The sequence below is a fragment of the Mustelus asterias genome, chromosome 20 (genome assembly GCF_964213995.1).
Source record: "Mustelus asterias chromosome 20, sMusAst1.hap1.1, whole genome shotgun sequence".
Taxonomy (NCBI): domain Eukaryota; kingdom Metazoa; phylum Chordata; class Chondrichthyes; order Carcharhiniformes; family Triakidae; genus Mustelus; species Mustelus asterias.
In genome coordinates, this window is record NC_135820.1 from 76,704,080 (window position 1) to 76,719,594 (window position 15,515).

The 15,515-nt window shown below is 43.4% G+C and overlaps 1 pseudogene; it reads left to right on the plus strand.

Annotated features, from left to right (window-relative positions):
- The first annotated feature begins 14,855 nt into the window (after window positions 1-14,855).
- Window positions 14,856-15,063, plus strand: LOC144508809 (U2 spliceosomal RNA; annotated as a pseudogene).
- The last annotated feature ends 452 nt before the right edge of the window (window positions 15,064-15,515 follow it).

The window sequence follows — 15,515 nt, forward strand, 5'->3', positions numbered from 1 at the left end:
AAAGAACCTACCTCTGATATCCTTCCTGTATCTCCCACCACAAACCCTATAGTTATGCCCCCTTGTAATAGCTCCATCCACCCGAGGAAATAGTCCTTCAACGTTCACTCTATCTATCCCCTTCATCATTTTATAAACCTCTATTAAGTCTCCCCTCAGCCTCCTCCGCTCCAGAGAGAACAGCCCTAGCTCCCTCAACCTTTCTTCATAAGACCTACCCTCCAAACCAGGCAGCATCCTGGTAAATCTCCTCTGCACTCTTTCCAGCGCTTCCACATCCTTCTTATAGTGAGGTGACCAGAACTGCACACAATATTCCAAATGTGGTCTCACCAAGGTCCTGTACAGTTGCAGCATAACCCCACGGCTCTTAAACTCCAACCCCCTGTTAATAAAAGCTAACACACTATAGGCCTTCTTCACAGTTCTATCCACTTGAGTGGCAACCTTTAGAGATCTGTGGATATGAACCCCAAGATCTCTCTGTTCCTCCACAGTCTTCAGAACCCTACCTTTGACCCTGTAATCCACATTTAAATTAGTCCTACCAAAATGAATCACCTCACATTTATGTGAGGTGATTCTGAAGCATGTAACATTCACACCAAGATACTGAAGCATGTAACATTCACACCACACAATAGCTAGGCAATGACCATTTCCAGAAGAGAAAATCAACCAACAACCTTTGACATTCAATGGCATTACCATCACTGAATCTCCCCTAATCAACAATCTGAGGGTTATCATTTACCAGAAACTGAACTGGTCTAGCCATATAAATACTGTGGCTACAAGAGCAGGTCAGAGCCTAGGAATTCAGTGGCATGAATTTGGCTAGGATAAGCATGATAGGTTTCATTTCAGGTATGATTCAAATGACCACGAGGGAGCTTTTATCAAACAAAGTTTATTTAAGAATATAGTTAATATGTATAGTAAGAAAGTTAGCAAGAACTTTTATCAATTACAAACAAGAAACTGAAATGACCACTACAATGTATAACCCTTAACAAATATATCTAATGTGTTCCAATCAAAACCAAAACCTTCCATAGACAAAACCCTTTAAACAAGTTCAACTTAGCATGTGATACTGGAAATTGCATCCTTTGGTTGAAGTCTTCAGTTCTCTGGATTCACTCAGAACAGAAATCAAAACAGCTTCTCAGAACCCCAGGGAGAGACTCTCTGGTCAAGCCACCAACCTAAGAATCTTTACTGCAGGAAGGCATGTCCTTTTCAGATAACCAGCAGAATTTCCGAAAATAAACAGGGAGAGAGAAAACACTTCTTTTTAGCTGCCTGTCCCTTCTAAAAACTAAACTGTAGCTTAGAACTGAAAATGAAAGAACTTCTGTCACCTGACCTGCCAACCAATTTTTTTCTCCTCCTAACAATGCAGCAGAGTTATAAAAAAATCCCAAAGTAAAAACAACCAACTCCCATCCCATCCGGGTAGCCAACCCGGCAGCACTGAGATCAGCTAGGGCTGTGAGCTAAGACAACACTGAAGCTGTGAGAGCTGCAGAAATCATGATTTTAAAAAACCTTTCTTAATGGTATACTAATGTTACACATGCAGATTATTAGTGAATAACTTTGAAGGGACTATGGTGTTTCTTATCCATTCCAGCTAGGTAGATAGATAGATAGATGAAATACTATAGTTGTATATATAAATGTAACTATAAGAACAAGCATTTTCAAATTCTCAACATAAACAAATAAAAAAAAACATTATAAAAGGAGCAACAAGAGAAAGGTTACACTTTGAATTGTGAGTATAGTCTGGACTTTCCCTCATGGTAAACTTAAAAATGCTGTAAAGAATTCCTTGAAAATAATCTTTTTAGAAAAGTCATATAATTGAAGGGTTCATGTTTTATTGTCTTTGATGTTACATTTAATTTAAAAAACTATGGTTACTTTCACTATCCTAGACCTGTTTTCTTTGGAGGTTTTTTGTTAGTAATTTTCCATAGAATGGGTAGAACTTACCAACAGCAAGTCCTGGCATGCACTGCTAAACATAGACTTTTCTGGAAATTGTGCAAGTTGTTACATGCTGTCTGACAATCCCAATAGGGACCAGTAACTTTTTTTTCAAAAAAACAAGAAAAAAATCCCAAATCCCAGATATTTACTAAAAGAATGAACCCAGAAGGTTCCATGGTTTAAAACTATTGCTATTGAAGAATCAAACAAAGCAAACCCTAAATTTGCAAACCCTGAATCAAAATAAGTTAAACTTGAATTAACAGGCAATTTGTGGTTTATTCTAACATATAAATTGCATATATATGGCAGATATAATTATGACAGATTGACTCAACAGTCTACTCAGCACATAGGTCATCAAACAAAGTCCTCTGTTTGGATCAGTTCCTATGCCCCAGCCGAAAGCAGTGCACAACCAACCCAGGTTCTACAGGCAAGATCTTCACCAAATATGGCACACAGCAGCAGAACCTCCTCAACTCAGTCGAGGTGACATAGATCCACCGATATTACCTTCAAGTAACAGAAACAGCTGCAGCAACCATGATGGAATTTTCCATTGTTGAGACTAAGTGTGGTGTCGGGCGGCTCCGGTGGCACCTTTCCAGCTGGCCAGATTCTGTGCTTAGAACCTGATTAATTATGCACAGATGAGTTTCCCTGGTGGGCTGCCAGCTGATTCGTCTGCCCGCCATCAGCTGGCGGGTTTGAAGATCCTAGTGCCATATTTAGACACCAGTACAGCACACTCATATCACTCACTCCAGCCACCTATCTTCACCAGATCATGCAGGATGTCAGGGACCCAGAGGAAAAGGCTAACAGCCTTAAGAAGAAGTCTGTTCCTCAAATCAACCACCCTCCCCCCGAGCCCATTACCTGTCAGCTGCCCATGCCCCACTTGGTCCTCTACCCACCACATAGAATCATAGTCTTTGTGCATCCGCTTCCAGTAAATGATATGGTATCGCTTTGACTCCCTTGTTTTGAGGGTATCATGAAGACTTGTCAAGGTCCACCTTCCCTTTTCTTGGTCTTCCCTCTATCTTCCATTGTTCATCTTCTTCATCCATCTCCTTGCTCCTCTGCCTGTCATCATGAGCCCACTCCCTTCCCCCCTCTCCTTGCACAGCCCTTCTTCCACATTGTCTCCCTTGTCTTCATCAGCCCTCACACCAGCCCTAACCCCTCACTCCCTGATCTCATCTTGCGCACCACTCCTGGGTTGGACCTTTGTGTCTGCATACATCTCACAGCACAGTGCTGTCCAGATAGACATGGATATGTGACACCAGGGAAAAGGAAATTCCTGTACTTCCCAACTCCAGTACCGATCCGAGATGGTTACTAAGTAGAGTCCATGGGTCCAGCAGCATAGTTTTGCCCATGAAGGTCAAGGAGATGTAGGGCAGGGATCAGTCTGATCCAGCACTATGGCAGAAGGGCTTGTTTGCACTCACCTCAAAGTGTCTTGCAAACTGAAGACTGAGTTATCATGCCATAAAATAAGTGGGATAGTAAGTTGCGATAAGGGAATAATAAATTTACATATATATATGGATAGGTTAAATGAATGGGGCAAAACTTAGCAGATGGACTTTAACATAGATAAGTGTGTGGTAATCCATTTTGGTAGGAAAAATACAATAGCAAATTATATCTAAATGGAGAGAAACTTCGAAGTGCTTCGGTGCAGAGGGATCTGGGCATCCTTGTGCATGAATCGCAGAAAACTAGTATGCATATACAGCAGGTAATAAGGAAGGCAAATGGAATTTTGCCATTTATTGATAAAAGAATAGAATACTGAAGTAGTGAAGTATTGCTGCTACTGTACAAAATCATTAGTGAGACCGCACTTTGAACATTGTGTACAGTTTTGGTCCCCTTACTTGAGGAGGGAGGTGTTGCATTGCAGGTGGTTCAAAGGAGTTTCAATAGATTGATTCCAGGCATGAGGGGATTATCATATGAAGAGAGATTGGGTAATTTAGGCCTATACTCCCCGGAGTTTAGAAGAATGAGGGGAAATCTAATTGAGGTGTACAAGATGATGAGGGGGATTGATAAAGTAGATGTGGAGAGGATGTTTCCTCTTGTAGGGGAATCTAGAATAAGAAGTCATAATTTTAGGATAAAGGGTGGCAAATTTAAAATAGAGATGAGGCGAAATTACTTCTCTCAAAGGGTCACGAGTCTGTGGAATTCACTACCGCAGAGTGCAGTGGACATGGAGTAAATTTAAGAAAGAGATGGATAGGTTTTTAATTAGTAAGGGCTGAAGGGCTGTGGTGAATGGCAGGAAAGTGGAGCTGAAGCCAAGATGAGATCAACCATGATTGTATTAAATGGCAAAGCAAGCTTGAGGGCCTAAATTGCCTATTTGTTCTCCTCGTCCTACGTTCTTATGTTCACCTCAGGCTCCCCACACTACCCCATAGCCCTCACACCCACTATGCCACCCATGCCCCTCTGTCTTCTCCCATGATCTCTGATGCCAAGCTTTGCCTCTTCACCCACCCCCCATGGCTCCTCATGCATCCTCTAATGTCCACATGCCCATGGCCTTTTATAGACTCTTTGCCAACTTAATGCCAACTCATTGCAACCTATTTCCACAACCACCATCGTTTGCTTTTATCCCCCTCCTTCCCAATCACCCAGTATGCTTTGACAGTTCCTTGACAGCTTGAAAGTTCTTTGACAGTTCTTTCGCAGCTTGGCAGTTCTAATGTATTTGTGCATAAAAAGTGCATAATTATGTTGACTTTTAACATTCTCAAAGGGTGACTCACTTCTCCCGAAGATATCTCAGGACCATATCCAAAGGGGTTCCATATCTCTCCAAAGGGGTACACTGGTTATCCAAATAAATCCACCAAGTTCAGTCCTCCTGTCACCTGCTCTGACTTGCACACTCTGGGTTTCATATTTCTGACCTAAAATCTCACTTCCGTGGAGGCACAGGTGATTTAAATAGCCAACTGCTTATGTAAACAGTGCATGTACAAACCCTAGCCTGGCATCACTCCCACCCCTGCGAATATGGAGCATTCCCTAGCGAGAGAAGTACTTAGCGTTTTCAGCGATTTGCGGCCTCAGTCATGGTGAAAATCTGGGCCTCTGATTATTACCTGACAAGTGATTGTAACAATTCAGCATTACATTTTTGCTATTGGTGGCTCTATTTTTAATATGAAATACATTAGGATTCCAAATGCATTTTATTTTTGAAATGTGGCCTGATGATGAAGCTCATTCTTTTAAGAGGGCAAACTGGCAGAGATTTGCTGTTTGAGTCATCTAAAAAGATAAAAATAAATTTAAGTTGTTGACCTCATTGGTGAGGTCAGCAGTGGAAATGCCAGTAGAAGTAGGAAGAGGCCCTTAACTGGCAATTTAAGTAGCTCAATTGGCTTCTGGACAGGAGGGACGTCTGCCATCTTCCCTGCCGCTAATAGTGGGGTAATGGCCGAAAGACAATGGACACATCCATTCCCCACCTTCCTTCACTCTTTTACAAGGCCCTCACCTCCCAACCTCTTCAGAGAGGGCTGGTAAAATCCAGTCCCTGAGTTAGAAGGTCATAAATTCAAATCTTACTTGAGACTTGAGCACATAATCTAGATTGAACTGTGCAGTACCAAGACAATGCCACCATGTTGGAGGTGGTGCCTTTCAGATGAGGAATTGGATGGAATTCTCCCAACTGGGACTAGATCCTGTGGTGAGGGCAGGAATGTAGAATGATTCCTGCTGTGGAGGCTGTCAGTAAACACGCCAAATCTTCTGGCCCCCAACTCATTAATTATGCAACCAAATGTTTTGTGGCATTTTTCGTGGGCAGGGCAGGCCTGATGGTGTGAAGCCTGCTGTCCTATGCGGGCACCAAATTGAAACGTCAGCCAACATCACTGACCCACTATTGAAGAAGGTGGGCCACCTGAAAATGAAGGTGGACCTCCAGGAACACTCTGAGACCGGAATATGGACCTCCTGAGAAAGAAGGTTGAAACCAAGGAACATTCTTAAGCTGGAAGATGAACCCCCTCCAGGACACCAAATCTGGAAGATGCACGCCACAGTCACTGCTCTGGTGTTCCAGGGTTGCTGGTGGCCTCCATCCTTAATTCCGGAGGCAGCTCCAGGCACTTGCACTCTACATTGATCCAGATGTGTTTCATACTGACACGTCTTCAAGCTGACGCCATGGAGAATTGGGCATGTGTGGTTGGGCCTTCGTCTGCATCCAATTAGTGGGATACAAATGTGTTTCACAACCACCTCCAATGGGTTTCTCGATCTGCCATGGCGAGCCCCAGCAGAAGATCCCACTGTAAATTCACACCAGCATAAAACCAATTTTTTGGCCTCCCGCCAACTTTTCCCCCCTGCCACCACTGAACCCACCAATGGGGACTTAGGAGAATTCTGCCTGAGTTTTAAGAGGTCTCCTCAGTGCCCTGGCCAATATTTATTTCCCCATCCCTATCACAACAGCTAACAAAATAATGTATCTCATCAGTTTGTACATATTAGCTGCCTCATTTTCCCAAATTACAATAATGATTGCACTTCAAAAGTATTTCCTTCAGTTTGGAATATCCTGAGGTTGCAAAAGGTGCTATATGAATGTACATTCATCTTTTTACTTGGCTGCACCATGAATTCTTCACTTTCTCTTTGGTGTGGATCATGGTTGAGTGCTAAAAATCATCTTGATTTTTAGCTTTTTAGGTGGCTTTAAGTTTAATTTTGATTTCCTAAAAAGTATCTGTTGTTTTTCTTGTGGTTTGTTCTTGTTTTTTTTAGGAATATGTGAGGAAAGAGTAACTTCAATATTATGCACAGTTTTTAACATGGTATATCATGTTGTGGGGGGTTGGGAGTGGTAGTTGAAGGGAGGAAAATACTTGTCTTCTTGGATTGATGGGGGATGGGAACCAGAGTGCCAGAGCAGATAGTGGAGCAGGGGTAAAAAGACAGGTTAGTTCAAGCAAAATCACAAATGGAAGGGGTGAGTGTGGTGGAAATAATTTTTTAAGGTATGTCTATTTCAATGCCAGGAGTATTGTGGGGAAGGCAGATGAGCTGAAGGCGTGGATAGACACATGGAAATATGACATTATAGCCATTAGTGAAACTTGGCTACAGGAGGGGCAGGACTGGCAGCTCAATGTTCCAGGGTTCCAATGTTTCAGGCGGGATAGAGGCAGAGGGATAAAAGGTGGGGGGGTGGCATTGTTGGTCAGGGAAAATGTTACAGCGGTACTCAGGCAGGATAGATTAGGGAGCTTGTCTACAGAGGCCCTATGGGTGGAGCTGAGAAACAGGAAAGGTATGACCACATTAATGGGCTTGTATTATAGACCACCCAATAGTCAGCGAGAATTGGAGGAGCAAATCAGCGGAGAGATAGCTGACAACTGCAAGAAACACAAAGTTGTGATAGTAGGGGATTTTAATTTTCCACATATAGATTGGGACTCGCATACTGTTAAAGGTTTAGACGGGGTAGAGTTTGTAAAATGTGTTCAGGAGAATTTTCTACATCAGTATATAGAGGTGCCAACTAGAGAGGATGCGATATTGGATTTCCTATTGGGAAATGAGTTAGGGCAGGTGATGGATGTGAGTGTGAGGGAACACTTTGGATCCAGTGATCATAATGCCATTAGTTTCAACCTGATCGTGGATAAGGATTGATCTGGTCCTCGGGTTGAAGTTCTGAACTGGAAAAAGGCCAAATTTGATGAAATGAGAAGGGATCTGGGAAGTGTGGATTGGCACAGGCTGTTCTCTGGTAAGGATGTAAATGGAAAGTGGGAGGCCTTCAAAGGAGAAATTTTGAGAGTGCAGAGTTTGTATGTTCCTGTCAGGATTAAAGGCAAAGTAAATAGGAATAAGGAACCTTGGTTCTCGAGGGAGATTGTAACACTGATTAAGAGGAAGAGAGAGTTGTATGAAATGTACAGGCAGCAAGGAACAGATCAGATGCTCAAGGAGTATAAAAAGTGCAAGAAGCTACTTAAGAGGGAAATAAGGAGGGCTAAAAGAAGACATGAGGTTGCTTTGGCAGACAGAGTGAAGGAAAATCCAAAGAGCTTCTATAGGTATGTTAGGAGCAAAAGGATAGTCAGGGATAAAATTGGTCCTCTTGAAGACCAGAGTGGTAGACTGTGTATGGAACCAAAAGAGATGGGGGAGATACTAAATGGTTTTTTTGCATCCGTATTTACTGAGGAAACGGGCATGGAGTCTACGGAAATAGGGCAAACTGGTAGGGAGGCCATGGAACCTTTACAGATTAAAGGGGAGGAGATGCTCGCTGTCTTGAGGCAAATCAGAGTGGATAAATCCCCAGGACCGGACAGGGTATTCCCACGGACCTTGAGGGAAGCTAGTGTTGAACTTGCAGGGGCCCTGGCAGACATATTTAAAATGTCAGTATTCACGGGGGAGGTGCCGAATGATTGGAGGGTGGCTCATGTTGTTCCATTGTTTAAAAAAGGTTCCAAAAGAAATCCGGGAAATTATCGGCCAGTAAGTTTGACGTCGGTGGTGGGCAAGTTATTGGAAGGTGTGATACGGGATAGGATCTACAAATATTTGGATAGACAGGGACTTATTAGGGAGAGTCAACATGGCTTTGTGCGTGGTAGGTCATGTTTGACCAATCTATTAGAGTTTTTCGAGGAGGTTACCAGGAAAGTGGATGAAGGGAAGGCGGTGGATGTTGTCTACCTGGATTTCAGCAAGGCCTTTGACAAGGTCCCTCATGGGAGGTTAGTTAGGAAGGTTCAGTCGCTGGGTATACATGGGGAGGTAGTAAATTGGATAAGACACTGGCTCAATGGAAGAAGCCAGAGAGTGGTTGTGGAGGATTGCTTCTCTGAGTGGAGGCCTGTGACTAGTGTTGTGCCGCAGGGATCGGTGTTGGGTCCATTGTTGTTTGTCATCTATATCAATGATCTGGATGATAATGTGGTAAATTGGATCAGCAAGTTTGCTGATGATACAAAGATTGGAGGTGTAGTGGACAGTGAGGAAGGTTTTCAAAGCTTGCAGAGGGATTTGGACCAACTAGAAAAATGGGCTGAAAAATGGCAAATGGAATTTAACGCAGACAAGTGTGAGATATTGCACTTTGGAAGGACAAACCAAAGAAGAACGTACAGGGTAAATGGTAGGACTCTGAAGAGTGCAGTTGAACAGAGGGATCTGGGAATACAGATACAGAATTCCCTAAAAGTGACGTCACAGGTGGATAGGGTCGTAAAGAGTGCCTTTGGTACATTGGCCTTTATAAATCGGAGTATCGAGTATAAAAGTTGGAGTGTTATGGTAAGGTTATATAAGGCATTGGTGAGGCCGAATTTGGAGTATTGTGTACAGTTTTGGTCACCTAGTTACAGGAAGAATGTAAATAAGATTGAAAGAGTGCAGAGAAGGTTCACAAGGATGTTGCCGGGACTTGAGAAGCTGAGTTACAGAGAGAGATTGAATAGGTTGGGACTTTATTCCCTGGAACGTAGAAGATTGAGGGGAGATTTGATAGAGGTGTATAAGATTTTGATGGGTATAGATAGAGTGAATGCAAGCAGGCTTTTTCCGCTGAGGCTAGGGGAGAAAAAAACCAGAGGGCATGGGTTAAGGGTGAAAGGAGAAAAGTTTAAAGGGAATATTAGGGGGGGCTTCTTCACGCAGAGAGTGGTGGGAGTGTGGAATGAGCTGCCGGATAAAGTGGTAAATGCGGGGTCACTTTTAACATTTAAGAAAAACTTGGACGGGTTCATGGATGAGAGGGGTGTGGAGGGATATGGTCCAAGTGCAGGTCAGTGGGTCTAGGCATAAAATGGTTCGGCACAGACAAGAAGGGCCAAAAGGCCTGTTTCTGAGCTGTAATTTTCTATGGTTCTATGGTTCTATGGATTTCACTGTTAAAAAATTATGTTGAACAGTAGCTCAATCTTCTCTCACGCCTCCCCAGAAAATTAATTCCAAATGAACTGAAATCCTGTTTCTTTAGGATTAAACACCAGCTAGTTATTGCACATTACCTTTTCCTCATCTTTAAATTCATGAGATTGAAGGAGGGAGCTTTTCAGTTATTTAGTTCTCACCACAGGGTTTGCTTATTTCTGATTAGTTGACAGCTTTTAAAATGTATACTGTGATCAACATCTGAATTGGGGTTAAACAAAAAGCCTTGATAAAGCTAACTGCAACTTCACACCTAGATGTCTAACTCAGCTAGATGAAAGGATAAGTGAGACAGCTAGATGCCAAGTAGCAGGTGTTTGCTTTAATGAGCAAGGAATGAAGGGAATTAATCTCAAGTGGGCAAATTGTCAACTACTGTTATAATGGGCGAAGACTGGCAACCAAAGAAAACCATTTGGATCCCAAGACACTAAAATTATCCAGTCACATAAGAATCCAGCTGAATTTATTAAATGTTCTTGTAGCATTCCAAGGACCACACTGTTTTTAACGGTTTACAATTTACTCAAGTTTAAGGCATTAAAATACCTGACTGGGTAAATTCACCAATCCGATAGGGAGCCATGTCCTCTGATTAAGCTGGCAGAATCAGGAGCACACCCACCATCCTTAATTTGTGGGACTGGCTCTCCAGTGCCAGGCACATTGTCAGCCATTGCCAATGCATGCTTGCTTGCTCCACTGGCCTTATTCTAAGAGGTTGTAGATGTTAGCAGTGACCTGTCATGCAAGCCTGAGGCTCCTCAGTCACTGGTGCTCAGACATGATGAAAGAACTGATCTTCTGCCCATAGACTCAGTGTGGGAGGTCTCACCTCCTTGAAGCTGGACCTTCATGCCTGGGGAAGAGGCATGTGATTGAGGAGAATGCAACTAGTACTGCTTCCATTGCAGCTATTGATCCTCCTCTTAATCTTGAACAGATGCAGAAGGCAGTGTTACATCAGCTGCTTCCATACCATGGTAAAGGCTAGCAATAGGGGAATCACAATAAGAAGTTTCACAACACCAGGTTAAAGTCCAACAGGTTTATTTGGTAGCACAAGCCACAAGCTTTCGGAGCACTGCCCCTTCATCAGGTAAGTGGGAGTTATGTTCATAAACAGGGCTTATATAGACACAAACTCAATTTACAAGATAATAGTTGGAATGCGAGTCTTTACAGGTAATCAAGTCTTAAAGGTATAGACAGTGTGAGTGGAGAGAGGGTTAAACACAGGTTAAAGAGATATGTATTGTCTCCAGTCAGGATAGTTAGTGACCCTGGCAAGTTGCTGACAAGGTGGGAAAAAGGTGTCATTCCTTTTGGAAAAATCAAATAAATTAAATTAAACAAACTGAGGGAAAAAGCAAGAAGAGCAGCTCCTTAAAGGGGAACCGCCTGAAACAAAAACAAGGGAAAAATGAAACTTAAAACATCAAATTAAAAGGGTCAATAACACACTCCATTCCCTGTGGTACCCAACGAGCATAGAAGGTCTCAATGCTGCCTGTGGGCACTGCATGCTCCCTCTCCAGGGACACCCAGCCGTGGATGTAGCACGGTAGAAGGGCAGACACTCAAGTCAGACAACTCCTTCGGTCACCTGCTGCCTTGACCTGGCCCAGGACCAGAGTCATGAGAGATCCACCTCCTACCCTGACCCTGCCTCTGTACTTGGTGCCCATTGATCAGGAGCATGGGGCTGAAGTGCAAACAAAATATGAATAAAAGATTTTTTAACAACAAAAAAGGGAGTGCAGCCTAAGACAGTTAACCTGGGCGGTACAGTGGTTAGCACTGCTGCCTCATAGCGCCAAGGGGTTCAATTCCAGCCTCAGGTCACTGTCTGTGCGGAGTTTGCACATTCTCCCTGTGTCTGCGTGGGTTTCCTTCGGGTGCTCCTGTTTCCTGCTGCAGTCCAAAGATGTCCGGGTTAGGTTGATTGGCCGTACTAAATTGTCCCTTACTGTCAGGGAGGCCAACAGGGTAAATATGTGGGGTTATGGGGATAGGGGCTGGGTGGGATTGTTGTTGGTGCAGACTCGATGGATCAAATGGCCTCCTTCTGCACTGTAGGGATTCGATGATTCTATGATATGCATGGTCCATGGGCTCCACAAGACCGCAGAAAGGACAGGTTTCTTGGGAGCCTGTGAACTGGTGTGACTTGCAGTTGTATGGGACTGCTCTGTGCATCACTCTCCACCCCAGGTCCTCGAAGTAGAAGGGGGAACAGGTACTCTGTTCATTTAATTCACAGTTAAACTGTGCTTAAATGGATTTTTAAGTACCATAATTGGTTTAGTAATAATAATTGTTTTAACAGATCCAATGGGTTCGTTGCTCACATTCAATCCTGCCTGGGTGAGACAGGATGATTTCAGAATTTCTTTTTTAGTGGACTTAACATCATCCCCGCACCCAAACTTACTTCCCCTTGCCTGGGAAAATTCTACTTGGTGGTAGAATCTTATAACATTGCATGATTTCACAAGAATGCACTAACCCTGAACACCTCACCACTGTTTTTTTAAAATTGTCTCTTCAATTGCTCTATCACTTCCAAGCTTTTTGTTCAATTTATTTTGTCACTGAAGTTTGGACCTTCGGTAGCTATTGCCAATGTTTCTCTTGCAACACTTAACCCACCACTTGAGCTGCCAAGTTTTGCTGTGAACTTCTCCGGAAATAGTATGCAATACCATATTATGACACTAAACCCATTGTAATAGCATCAACTGAAAAAATAACTTCTGTTTTACATACATGACAACAGTGGTTAGCACTGCTGCCTCACAGCACCAGGGACCTGGGTTCGATTCCTGGCTTGGGTCACTGTATGTGTGAAGTTTGCACGTTCTCCCCGTGTCAGCATGGGTTTCCTCAGGGTGCTCTGGTTTCCTCCCTCAGTCCGAAAGACGTGCTGGTTAGGTGCATTGGCCATGTTAAGTTCTCCCTCAATGTACCCAAACAGTGTGGCGACTCCGGGATTTTCACTGCAACTTCACTGCGGTGTTAATGTAAATCTACTTGTGACTAATAAATAAACTTTATAACACTCCTAGGTATTTTATTCATCCCCTCTCTGTTCACTGATCTTGCAATCTGGCAACCTACTGAATTTTAAATTCTCACCTTCAATGACAACAATTTGCATTTATATAGAGCCTTTAATGTAATAAAATGTCCCAAGATTCCTCATGTTCAAATGCTGCCTGACCCCGCATGTCTTTGAAATGGACAATCTCTAGATCAATAGGATGATAAACATAACGAAAGTGTCCTGAGACTATGGGCTGAATTTGCACTTTGTGGTCGGGCAACAGGAACCTTGATTGTTTCCAGGTCCAAAATCTCCCCTTGGGGAGAAGCAGAGATTCACTGTGCTTTTGACTGGGAGATCCCTTTAATTGCATGAGACATAGTTCCCTATCCAATTAAGGATGGTATGTGGACTCTCGAAGCTGGAGGGTCAATCAGAGGCCTTCTAGCCTCGAGGAGCAGCTGCTGCAATAAAGCTGAAAAGCAGCCCGGTCACTACTGTGACTACCAGGAACACTCTATAGAGCAGCTTTGGGAAGCACCAACACCCAGGCAAATAGGGAGGGCCTGTAGGTCTGCTTGGAGCAGAGGCACCCCAGTCTGCCACTGAGTGCTTGCATCAGGCCGTTAAACATGTCAGAAACTGGAAACTGAAAAATCCCAGTTGGCCTCCTTTAATTGCCTTTATCAAAGCTCTTAATGACATTAATTGGCTGCCTGCCTCAGCAAAAGTAGCAAGTTCTGAGAACAAAGACAATAAATGGGTACACCAGCCAGTTATTTTTTAGCCTATTTGCCTCCACTCCCAACCTCAGCAGAGCCTGAAAATCCTGCCCTTTGGCTTTGCCTAGCTAATTATTCCAAACTTTTCCTCCCTAGTTAGCCCATTATCATTTGAAAAGGAGATGCTGCCTGAATTGAAACCTATGGCGGTTTATCACACTGATGTGGAAGATTCTGGCTAATTGAACTACCTACCTACAACATAACTTCAGACTAAAAAAGATAATTAATTTGAGGTCATGTTTTGGGTATTATAATTCAATGCCTTATACTGAGATTGTGGAATGTTGAAGCCATGAATATGAGATATTTGGAGACTAAATTTTGCAGTGCAATACCTATTTTGCTGTTTCATAGTGTTCCATTTGTATCTGTATTTTGCTGCTTAAGTTGTTCCCTTTTTTGTGGTTAACCTCTTTCAGTTCCTCTTGCTAACATTTTATACTCTCATAGAAACAAATAGGAACCTTTTTACAAATTCCAAGCAGGGGGCCTGATTCTCTGATTAGGTACTTCTAGTGAGGAGTGCTGGTTGGGAAATTGTCATGCAAATTCCCAACTAATGTCACGCATTGATTTGCTTTCACTGTTGGGTCTGTTGAGGATGCATCTGTGTTGGTGTGTCTCTTATTAAGCTGTTAATGGAACTTCTCTATTGGCAAGAGTTATTCTGAAATATAGGGGGCGATTTTAAGCCCATGTTAGCCATGAGCATAAACGACAATGTGGGCACAAAATCTTGAAAGCGTTAGAAAACAAGGTTCTTAGCGGTGAGATCTTACTTTTCAATTTTCCCCACCCTTTGCAGGTGACGTAAAGAGGTTCCCCCCAGGAAGATCAGAAATATAATTTCAATACATTAACATTTCATTAGTGACCATCCTGCCATCTCTTCCGCCCTCATTGGATATTCAAACATCACCAGTGTGACATCACAGTGGCGCAGTTTACAACAGCTTTATAAAAATGTTAACCTGGTGACCTCACCTCTGAGGAGGTGAGCGTGCAGGTCACCACTACTTGCCCAGGGAGTCCCATGGAAAATCGCTTCTCGGCCTTTTGGCTAAGATCAAGTGTAGTATGCGGATGCTGCACTTGGTTGAGGTCATTAGGTTACATTTAAGCTTCATTTTCATATGAAGCAATTTTTAAAAGCGGCATCTCGGCCTTTTGGCTAAGATGCAAATGAGATCAAGCCTTGGAGGAGGAAGACCTGCGCCTACTCCAATCAGCTTGGCTCATGTACAAAGAACAAAGAACAAAGAACAGTACAGCACAGGAAACAGGCCCTTCGGCCCTCCAAGCCTGTGCCGCTCCTTGGTCCAACTAGACCAATCGTTTGTATCCCTCCATTCCCAGGCTGCTCATGTGACTATCCAGGTAAGTCTTAAACGATGTCAGCGTGCCTGCCTCCACCACCCTACTTGGCAGCGCATTCCAGGCCCCCACCACCCTCTGTGTAAAAAACGTCCCTCTGATGTCTGAGTTATACTTCGCCCCTCTCAGCTTGAGACCGTGACCCCTCGTGATCGTCACCTCCGACCTGGGAAAAAGCTTCCCACTGTTCACCCTATCTATACCCTTCATAATCTTGTATACCTCTATTAGATCTCCCCTCATTCTCCGTCTTTCCAAGGAGAACAACCCCAGTCTACCCAATCTCTCCTCATAGCTAAGACCCTCCATACCAGGCAACATCCTGG